Source organism: Ruditapes philippinarum, unplaced genomic scaffold (genome assembly GCF_026571515.1).
Source record: "Ruditapes philippinarum isolate M1 unplaced genomic scaffold, ASM2657151v2 ctg10576_1_1_1_1, whole genome shotgun sequence".
NCBI lineage: Eukaryota > Metazoa > Mollusca > Bivalvia > Venerida > Veneridae > Ruditapes > Ruditapes philippinarum.
The window spans coordinates 44,973-57,471 of record NW_026864999.1 but is presented as its reverse complement, the minus strand read 5'-3'; positions in this window follow the sequence as shown (position 1 = coordinate 57,471).

Below are 12,499 nucleotides of genomic sequence, written 5' to 3'. Positions count from 1 at the left end.
GGAAATTTTTAACAACTTTTGTAGAGGACCTATAGATGATATTATATAGCAAAAATCAAAGTTCTATGTCTTGTACCGTCAGACAAAAACAATTTTTATTTTTTGACTATATATGTACATAATGAAAATGATTTACCCCGGGGCGAAACAAATTTTGACCCCAGGGCTATAATTTGAACAATCTGGGTAAAGGTTCACTTCGCAAAGTCTCATGCCACATATCTAACCACTAGCCTTTGTCAATTCAGAAAAGAAGATTTTTCAATTCAGAGAAAAAGATATTTCAAGTTTTCACTTTATACATGTAAGGAAAACTATCGCCTCTGGGGCAGGGCAATTTTTACAATAGGGGCATAATTAAAACAACTTTAGTAGAGGACTGATAAATGATATTATATACCAAATATCAAAGCTCTAAGCCTTGTACCTTTAGACAAGAATATTTTTAATTTTTTACTATATGTACACAGTGAAAATCAATGACCCCTGGGGGTGGGGCCAATTTTGACCCTGGGCTATAATTTGTATAATCTTGCTAGAGGTTCACTACATAATGTTTCTTGCAAAATATCTAAACTCTAGCCTTTGTAAATTTAGAGAAGATGATTTTTTTTAAATTTTACTATATATATATATGGAAAACCTATGGCCCTCGGGGCGGGGCTAATTTTGACACTAGAGGCAAAATTTGAACAACTAATAGGTGTTATTATTTAACAAATATTAAAGCTCTAAGCCTTGTACCTTCAGACAATAAGAATTTTTGATTTTTTACTGTATTCTTATATTGAAAATCAATGACCCCCGTAGCGGGGGAAATTTTGACCCCAGGGCTATAATTTGAACATCTTGCTAGAAGTTCACTTCACAATGTTTTATGCAAAATATCTAACATCTAGCATTTGTCTATTGCTAGAAGATTTTTAAAAAGTTTTTACTATAAGTTTATACTATATACATGTAAGGAAAACCAATGACCCCGGGACGGGGCCGATTGTGACCCAAGGGCTATAATTTGAACAATCTGGGTAGAGGTTACCAGACAATGACTTATGCAAAATGTCTAAGCTCTAGACCTTTTGGGTCTTTACAAGAAGGTATTTTAAATTTTACTATATGTATATATAGTGAAATCAATGACCCCCGGGGCAGGGCTGATTTTGACCACAGGGCTATAATTTGAACAATCGTGGTAAGGGTCTACCAGACAATGCCTATGCAAAATATCTAAGCTCTAGCTAGGCCTTTTGTGTCCTTACAAGAAGGTATTTTAAGTTTTTACTATATGTACATATAGTGAAAATCAATGATCCCCGGGGCGGGGCTGATTTTGACCCCAGTGCTATAATTTAAACAGTCTTGGTAGAGGTCTACCAGACAATGCCTTATGCAAAATATCTAAGCTCTAGGCCTTTTGGGTCTTTACAAGAAGATTTTTTTAATTTATTCTAATTATTCCTTGTGGTTGCCATGGCAACCAGATTTTTGCATGGAATGAAATTCTTTGAACAACTTTGGAAGCCCTTCATCCAAGGATCAATCCTGCTAAGTTTGGTTGAAATTAGACTAGTGGTTTTTTACAAGAAGATTTTTGAAGTTTACTATATAATCTTTATAACCCACAAACACGCACGCAAGCACGCACACACCCACACAGGTGAATCGCTATTTGCCACCGCATAGCAGATGCTGTGGTGGCATATAAATCCCACAAACAAACCATTACCAACTCCACATAAAATAATTTACACATTGTAAACGACACTTACAATCAACGTAAGCAATACAAAACTAGGCCAAAGTAGGGAGAAAAAACCCTTACTGCCTTAGTAAATACGCAGTCGAAATAAGTATGGTGATAAATACTACGAAAGTGTAAGTATTATTCGCACATAACATGTAAATAAATTCTTGAATCTTTTTACTTTTCTTAAAATCTTATAGTACCTTTTTCTATCTAGTTTGATTTTCTTAAATTTGGCTCATCTGGATGAATGCAGCTTTCAAGTAAACTAACGTCCTGTCTAGGAAAATAAAACCACAAAAGCAAGTGCATATGTACATGTATAACTTCTATTTTTACAAACACATTTTATTACACAAAGCAAAAGCCCTTCCGGACAAACGTCTACCAGTGAAGATGATAGAGCGGACAAAAAGCCCTCTCATGAAAATTACAGGCGGACAAAAGCCCTCCCGTGAAAGTCATCGGCGGACAAAAGCTATCTCGTAAAAATAATAGGGCGGACAAAAGCCCTCCCGCGGCAAAACATAAGTACGTTGAATGAATATCTGGATTAAAACTGCAGCCACTAGAATGTTAACTAGCTTTTTCTATTTTTTTGCTTCTGTGACTTTGCTATTGACCGGTTCGAACTTGACCTAGAAATCATCAAAACAACCTTCCTGACAAATTTCCAGAATATTTTGATCAACACTGCAGCCACTAGAATGTTAACAAGCTTTTACTATTTTTAGCTCCTGTGACCTAGTTTTTGACTCGAGATAACCCATCTTCAAACTCGGTCTGTATTTCATCAAGACAAACATTCTGACAAAGTTTTACAATGATCCAATCAAAACTGTGACTGCTAGACTGTTAACAACCCAATTGTTGACAACGAACGACGCACGACATAGCCCCATCACAATACCTCACCTTGACCACTTCGTGGTCAGGTGAGCTAAAAACTACAAATATTTATGTAACAATCCTAATATGTTGAGTGCATTGGAAAATAGCAGATATTAAACATACATAAACATGTATGAGCTTTTGTCCATCTTGTTAATTTCAACGGAGGGCTTTTGTCGGCCCGAACATTTTCACGGGAGGGATTTTGTCCGCCCTGTCATTTTCATAGGAGGGCTTTTGTTCGTTCTCTCATTGTCACGGAAGGATTTTGTCCGCCTTGTCATTTTTGGACGGGTGGGCTAATGTCCGTTTCCCCATAGATATAACTATATTTTACGCAACCTTAAAATCTAAAACACAAGACAAACTATAATTATTCAGATACATGGTCACATATTTCACATTTGTAAGTCTCATAACCAGAGTGTACTTTTGCGATATGTGCTTTAAGTCTACTAAACAGTGCAAATAAAAAACAACGTATATCACACTTATGATTCCTCTCACCGATGTGTATACTCATATGTCCTTTCAGACTGTTTTTCCATGCAAATGCATGATCACAAATCTCACATTTATAATTCTTTTCATCGTTGTGTAAAATCCTGTTTTTTAGACTACAACAACTGGATTATCAGTGGTCTCAAAAGTGGGGTTAGATAAAGAATAAAACAATGAATTGGAACAAAAATTGGTAGTCTTAAAAGTAGATAAGAGCCATGTTAACATGGCCATCCCCCGCCGATTTTTTTTGCTCATTGGAAGAATATAATTATATGAAGTAGAGCAGAATAATTCAATTTTAAGAGGTCTTTTGGTAATGAAAACTGATGGCTGAAGTGAAAATAGATTTAAAAACTATGAGATTATTGATGGCTGAAAATAACAAAGGGCAATAACTGAAAAATAATGCAGGGTAGGCTATCATTCTTGTGTGCTGCACTCCTCCTCAATGAGATCTATCCACCTATGAAGTTTCAAGTTGATACCTCTAACACCTTTTAAGATAAGCTCGAACACAATTAAAGTATGAAAAATAACAATATGAAATAATAACTATGATGGGTAGGGTATCACTTTTGTGCACTGTACACCTCCTGCATGAGTGAGATATACCCACCTATGAAGTTTCATGTTGATATCTCAAAGGCTTTTTGAGTTATGCTCTAGACAAAAATTAAGTTTGAAAACATAACAAAAGGCAATAACTGAAAAATTATTCATGGTAGCGTTATCATTTTTGTGTGATGCACTCCTCCTTAATGAGATCTATCCGACTGTGAAGTTTCAAGTTGATACCTCTAACACTTTTTGAGATAAGCTCCGGACAAAAAGTATGAAAACTAACAAAGGGCAATAACTGAAAACATATGCATGGTAGTGTTATCATTCTTGTGCACTGCACTCGTCCTCAATATGATCTATCCACCTATGAATTTTCAAGTTGATACCTCAAGTACTTCTTGAGATATGCTCCAGACAAAAATCTCGGACGGAAGGACGGAAAGACGGACGGATACTATTTCTATATCTATTATTATAAAAGTGGGGTGGTTTTAAATGTAGATCACGTTACCATTAAATAAAAGAACAGAAAATTCAGTTCTTTAAAAAATTGGTCTTAATAGAGGGATGGTCTTAAAAATCCAGAGATGTCTTAGGTATGAATTCTACAATTATCTTATTTTGAATAGAAGGAATTAATACAATCTTTAAATTGTATAAATATTATTATCAGAACATGATAATACATTTATTTTTAAATTTAGTTTACAGTTATAGTGGAAAATTCAAGGGTTATTTCATAGACATGGATACTAATATGTTGTTTATATAATTATATTTATGTGTAAATAACACACATATACAACTTATATATTCAACTCAATGTTTTTGTGGCTTTAACAAATAACATACATACAATGTTCATCCTCAATACATGTAGTATAAGCGCAGCATAAGACAAAATAATGCATATTTAAAACATGAGAAAAGCATGATAATAACAATTACATATTTTGAATTCTAGTAAAACCATGATAGAAACAATTAATTACATATTTAGGACACGAGTAAACCGTGAGAATAAAGATTTATATTTTGGAGACAAGTAAAACCATGATTATAAAAATTACATATGTTTGACCCCAATAAATCCATGATAATAAATATTACTTATTTTGAACATGTGTTAACCATGATAAATACAATTATAGATACAGTTACTTCCATGGTGTTGATAATTGAATAGGTACTATCTTTGGTATACAAATCACACTGTATAGGTACTCATCTTTGGTTTACAAATTATACTTCCATGGTTAAGGTCGTTAACTTCAAACCACTTGCCCCTCACCGCTGTGGGTTCGAATCCCAACAGGGACTTTGGATACTTTAATGTGAGGGAGCTATCAAGCTAGCTTACGGAACGTCGGTGGTTCGACTCAGGTGCCCGTTCGTGCCTGAAATAATGCACGGAAGGGCACCTGAGGTCTTCCTTAATCACATAGGAACTCGAGACCGGGACCCCAGATTGCGGCGCATATTTTCGATCGTGTAACGGTTTTAAAAAACGTTTCTGCTACATCTAATTATCTAAAAAATATTATCCGAGTATATGGCCTCAAAAATATATTATCAATTGAATCCAATTCGTCTCTTTTAAAACTGGTCAATTAATTTTTACGGTATTATAAAAAAGACAAGGAGTGCCATCCGCCGGCTATTTATACATTGCGGAACGGAACGAAACGGAACGGAACAAACATAGAGGCACCGCACGGGGCACAGCAATTATTTTACTACATGTACTAATATGTAAATATACTAAATAAAAATTATGAAATATTGAAACTGCCTCGCGAACAGTCGATCTAGGGCTTTTTCGAACTGAACCATCTGAATACCCACTTCTTAAAGGACATTATTTATATAAAATCTTCGGGACTGCAAACAGTTGTTCCGTTTCGTTCCGCAAAGTATAAATATCCCATAGAATAATGATATTCTACGGAACGGAACAAGATTTATTTTTTTCTTGTCAATGGAATTTTTCCTGGAATATTACATGCAACCTGTTTAAAAAAAAAAATATGTTCTTGACTTATTTAGTATAGGAAATCCTATCGCCATACAATTTATATATTTAAATGTTTTTCACTTGTTGCAGTAATTTAATATTTATTATTAGGATAATGATATTTAGCGAAACGGAACGGAACAAGATTTGCAGCTGCCAACTAACCCACATGAATCAGAGGTGGAGGACAAATGATGTCAGCTAGACTAAATGTCTTATCAAATCGGCACGGAGAACATTGCCCACCCAAGGATCGAACTTAGACACCGACGCTCATACCTATTGATCTAAGCGGGCGGGTTGGAAACTTATATAATAATCGTAAACAAATTCAATTTAAAAAACATGTTTGCCATATAATTTGAATGTGCATGCACTAATAAAGCTGAAATATCACTTTTACAGTCAGCACTGACTGTGTACAAACCATATCTTCAACTCTATTTATTGTGATTCCGTTTCGTTCCGCAAAGTATAAATATCCCCTAGGATAAAGATATTTAGCGGAACGGAACGGAACAAGATTTGCAGCTGCCAACTTCCCCACATGAATCAGAGGTGGATGACAAATGATTTCAGACTAAATGCCTTATCAAATCGGCACGGAGAACATTGCCCACCCAAGGATCGAACTTAGACACCGACGCTCCTACCTATTGATCTAAGCGGGCGGGTTTGAAACTTATATAATTATCGTAAACAAATTCAATTTAAAATCATGTTTGCCATGTAATTTGAATGTGCATGCACTTATAAAGCTGAAATATCACTATTACAGTCAGCATTATGCACAAACCATGTCTTCAACTCTATTTATTGCGATTCCGTTTCGTTCCGCAAAGTATAAATATCCCCTAGGATAATGATATTTAGCAGAACGGAACGGAACAAGATTTGTTATCCAATATCCATTTCCTCCTTTATAACGCTTGTATAAACTTCACATATAAATAATCATTCATGATGCATAAACAAAATCGCAGGCTACATATCTTCATCTCTATAAATTGTGATTCCGTTTCGTTCCAAATTCAATTTGAGAACATATTTGCAATATATAATTTGAATGTGCATGCACTAATAAAAGTTGAAATATCACCGACGCTCCTACCTATTGATCTAAGCGGACGAGTTGGAAACTGATATAATTATCGTAAACAAATTCAATTCAAAAACATGTTTGCCATATAATTTGAATGTGCATGCACTAATAAAGCTGAAATATCACTTTTACAGTCAGCATTGTGTACAACCATGTCTTCAACTCTATAAATTGTGATTCCGTTTCGTTCCACAAAGTATAAACATGCCCTAGGATAATGATATTTAGCGGAACGGAACAGAACAAGATTTGTTATTTATGACTCATTTCCTCCTTTATAATGCTTGTATAAACTTCACTTATATATAATCAGTTATGATGCATAAATTAAATACCTATCCTGCTAATGAAGACTCGTCACTTTGTTTCTAGAAATGACAACATATTAATCAAATACAGAAATGTGGAAACTATCTAATCTTACACAAATTAAATTTGAGAACATGTTTGCCATATATTTTTTGAAAATACATGCACTAATAAAGCTGAAATATCACTATTACAGTCAGCACTGTGTACAATCCTTGTGTTCAAATCTATTTATTGTCATTCCGTTTCGTTCCGCATCGAACTCGCGACACTGATGCTCCTACCTACTGATCTAAGCGGGCGGGTTGGAAAGTTATATAATTATAGTAAACAAATTAAATTTGAAAACATATATATATAATTTGAATATGCATGAACTAATAAATGATAACGAAGTAAGTCATTGAGTTATTCAGTATAAATGTAAGCGCTGTTTGACATCTTCAAAGAACCCCTTCCCTCACCCATATTCGGAATATCTTACCTGTTTTGTCCCTTCAATTGTAGTAATGTGTGAAATGAAACAGAAAAGGCAGATCGATAGCACGGTGATAAGTTTAATGTTCTGAAACATAACAGTATTTTAAAATACTCGACATAGCTTCATGCAATTAAAGCCTTAGCAATTAAATTTGTTTAATTTCGACAAAACATCATTTTTATTAAATAGCATTTGCCCAACCAAAAGATTTGAAACTAAAATTTAAAAATACCATTTATTTAAGCCATAATCAATGTTGTGACCTCAGTATCGCCCCTACATACATGCTTATAGTCTTAAATTGTAGCTATGACATATGCCTACATGTCTATGTTTGTTAGGGATCATAAACCCTTATCAATTCTACAGTCCATTATCAAGGAGGTGTTGATACCCGCTGATAACCTGCAGTCGGTAGTATAACTATCTCCCAGAGAAAAATTCTGCAGCTAAGACACTTGTGGGTTAGACTGAACAGTCATTTGTTTATCAACATCTTACGTACAATAATTAACAGAACTCCATATGCACAGCTATCTTTCAGCTTGATACATTCATGGCACGTGTACATTAATCAGATTTATGATTCGTTGCATAAGCAGGTTAATCCGGGCGTCTGATTCTCTGATGAGGAACAATGTATTGAATCGACTGTATATTGGAACATACTTGCTCAATGTATATAAATTACAGGTTCAAAGTCGGTAAGATGGGGTGATAAATTACAAAACTTATAATGGTATAATAGTGTTCATGGTTTGTACACAATGCCAACTGTACTATTTCAACTTTTTTTAGTGCATGCATATTCAAATAATATATTGCAAATATGTTCTCAAATTGAATTTGTTTACGATAATTATGTAACTTTCCAACCCGCCCGCTTAGATCAGTAGGTAGGAGCATCCTTGGTGGGCAACATTCTCCATGCCGAGTTGATAAGACATTAAGTCTGACACCATTCGTCCTCCACTTCTGATTCATGTGGGGAAGTTGGCAGCTACAAATCTTGCTCGGTTCCGTAAGCTAAATATCATTATCCTAGGGGTAATCTTGTTCCGTTCCGTTTCGCTAAATATCATTATCCTAAGGGATATGTATACTTTGCAGAACGAAACGGAATCACAATTTATAGAGATGAAGACATGGTTTGTACACAATGCTGACTATAATAGGGATATTTCAACTTTTATTAGTGCATGCATATTAAAAATATGTTCTCAAATTTAAATTGTTTACGATAATTATATAACTTTCCAACCCGCCCGCTTAGATCAGTAGGTAGGAGCATCAGTGTCGCGAGTTCGATCCTTGGGTGGGCAATGTTCTCCATGAAGATGATAAGTCATTTAATTAGTCTAACATCATTTGTATTCCACCTCTGAATCATGTGGGGAAGTTGGCAGTCACAAATCTTGTTCAATTCCGTAAGCTAAATATCATTATCCTAGGGGAAATCTTGTTCCGTTCCGTTTCGCTAAATATCATTATCCTAAGGGATATTTATACTTTGCGGAACGAAACGGAATCACAATTTATAGAGTTGAAGACAAGGATTGTACACAATGCTGACTGTAATAGGGATATTTCAGCTTTATGAGTGCATGCACATTCAAATTATATGGCAAAAATATTTTTAAATTTAATTGGTTTACGATAATAATATAGTTTCCAACACCCACACATAGGTATGTAGGTAAGAGCGTCGGTCTTCGGATCGCAGAGTCGCAAGTTCGATCCGGGAAGTTAGTAGTTACTTGTGGAGAACAGGTAAGTACGGGTACAGAATCCAGGAACACCGTTTAGGTTAACTGCCCATCGATACATAACTGAAATACTGTTGAAAACGGTGTTATAGTTTCCACATTTCTGTATTTTATTTATATGTTGTGATTTCTAAAAGTTACGAGTCTTCATTAGCAGGATATGTAGCCTGCGATTTTGTTTATGCATCATGAATGATTATTTATATGTGAAGTTTATACAAGCATTATGAAATTGATATTGAATAACAAATCTTGTTCCGTTCCGCTAAATATCATTATCCTAGGGGATATTTATACTTTGCGGAACGAAACGGAAACACAATAAATAGAGTTGAAGACATGGTTTGTACACAATGTTGACTGTAATAGTAATATTTCAGCTTTATTAGTGCATGTAATATCAATTTATATATGGCAAGCATGTTTTCAAATTTAATTTGTTTACGATAATTATATAAGTTTCCAACCCGCCCGCTTAGATCAATAGGAAGGAGCGTCGGTGTCTAAGTTCGATCCTTGGGTGGGCAATGTTCTCCGTGCCGATTTGATAAGACATTTAGTCTGACATCATTTGTCCTCCACCTCTGATTCATGAAGGGAAGTTGGCAGCTACAAATCTTGTTCCGTTCCGTTTCGCTAAATATCATTATCTTAGGGGATATTTATACTTTGCGAAACGAAACGGTATCAGAATAAATAGAGTTGAAGACATGGTTTGTACACAATGCTGACTGTAATAGTAATATTTCAGCTTTATTAGTGCATGTAATATCAATTTATATATGGCAAGCATGTTTTCAAATTTAATTTGTTTACGATAATTATATAACTTTCCAACCCGCCCGCTTAGATCAGTAGGTAGGAGCATCAGTGTCGCGAGTTCGATCCTTGGGTGGGCAATGTTCTCCATGCCGATTTGATAAGACATTTAGTCTGACATCATTCGTCCTCCACCTCTGATTCATGTGGGGAAGTTGGCAGCTACAAATCTTGTTCCGTTCCGTTTCGCTAAATATCATTATCCTAGGGGATATTTATACTTTGCAGAACGAAACGGAATCACAATAAATAATAGTTGAAAACAAGGTTTGTACACAACTCTGGCTGTAATAGTGACATTACAGCTTTATAAGTGCTTGTAATTTCAAATTATATATGGCAAACATGTTGTCAAATTTAATTTGTTTACGATGATTATAAATATTTTTTAGAATTTTATATAATACAAAATGAGTGTACTGGATATGACGGCCATTCGATACATAAGAGGTCCTGATATCGCCAAAAATATTTAGATTGTCCACTCATTTTTTTTTCATTCGTCAGTGTATATGAATAATAAATATTAAATTAATGCAACAAGTGCAAAACATTTAAATATATAAATTTTATGGCGATAAGATATCCTATATTGAATAAGTCAAGAACATTAATTTTTTTAAACAGGTTGCATGTAATAAATTCATGTACCTGTAATATACCAGGATGAAAAATTCCATTGACAAGAAAAATAAATCTTGTTCCGTTCCGTTCCGTAGAATATCATTATTCTATGGGATATTTATACTTTGCGGAACGAAACGTACGGAACAACTGTTTGCAGTCCCGAATATTTTATATAAATAATGTCCTTTAAGAAGTGGGTATTCAGATGGTTCAGTTCGAAAAAGCCCTTGATCGACTGTTCGCGAGGCAGTTTCAATATTTCGTAATTTTTATTTAATATATTTACATATTAGTAAAAAATTGCTGTGCCCCGTGTGGTGCCTCAATGTTTGTTCCGTTCCGTTTCGTTCCGTTCCGCAAAGTATAAATAGCCATGGGGGCTGTTGGTCGTAGGTCCGTAGACAAAATGGTTTCCGAGTGATAACTAAAGAACCCTTAGGCCTAGGAACTTCAAACTTGGTGTGGTGATTGGTCTTGCCCAGTAGATGACCCTTATTGATTTTGGTGTCAATGGGTCAAAATTCAAGGTCACATTGACCTTGTAGGTAAAAAAAAGTTTCCGATCAATAACTAAAGAACGCTTAGACCTAGGAACTTCAAACTTGGTATGGTGATTGGTCATGACCAGAAGATGTCTCCTATTGATTTTGGGGTGAAAGGTCAATGTCATATTGACCTTGTAGGTAAAAAACTGTTTCCGATCAATAACTAAAGAATGCTTAAACCTAAGAACTTCAAACTTGGTATGGTGATTGGTCATGACCCCTATTGATTTGGGGTCAAAGGTCAAGGTCACATTGACCTTGTATGAAAAAAACGGTTTCCGATCAATAACTAATTTAAAGAACGCTTAGGCCTAGGAACTTCAAACTTGGTATGGTGATTGTTCTTGACCAGCAGATGACCCCTATTGATTTTGGGGTCAAAGGTCTTGGTCACATTGACCTTGTAGGTGAAAACGGGTTCCCATCAATAACTTAAGAACGCTCAGGCCTAGATACTTCAAACTTGGTATGATGATTGGTCATGACCAGCATATGACCCCAATTGATTTTTGGGTCAAGGGGTCAATGTCATATAGACCTTGTTCTAATGATGGTTTCTGACCAATAACTCAACAACTCAAGTTGCCTTGGTTGATATTTTTATATTAAATGCTTTTGGAATGCACATTTGAAGGTCTTATGTAATATAACAACTTGGCTGTCATTAATGAGGCCTACATGATTCATAAAATTTATGCATATATTATTTGGTAAGGTTTATAATAACTTAAATTGCTGCACACAACCTATGGGGTCACAATAATTATTACGTAGTGACTAGTCATGACCAGTAGATTCTAGATAACCCTTATTAATTGTTTGTTCACTGGGTCAGACGTCATGCATAATAACCTGATCACATGACTAATTGACATTACGCCGCCTGTCAATCAAACAGGCAGGGGTCACAGAGATAAGCCAATCAGCGATTGTTATTAGTTCCATGCTAAGATGCCTACGATGTCCACCATTTTCCTTTAAGACAAGCTACGTGTCTAAGACAATGGTGCAGAAGTAATTTAGAATGAAATTATTTTAATTTTCTGTTAATTGAAAGCTTTTTGTATCATATATTAATTAAGTTACCAAATAAACTGACATTTGTTTATTATACAATAAGTCAATAATTTTCTACA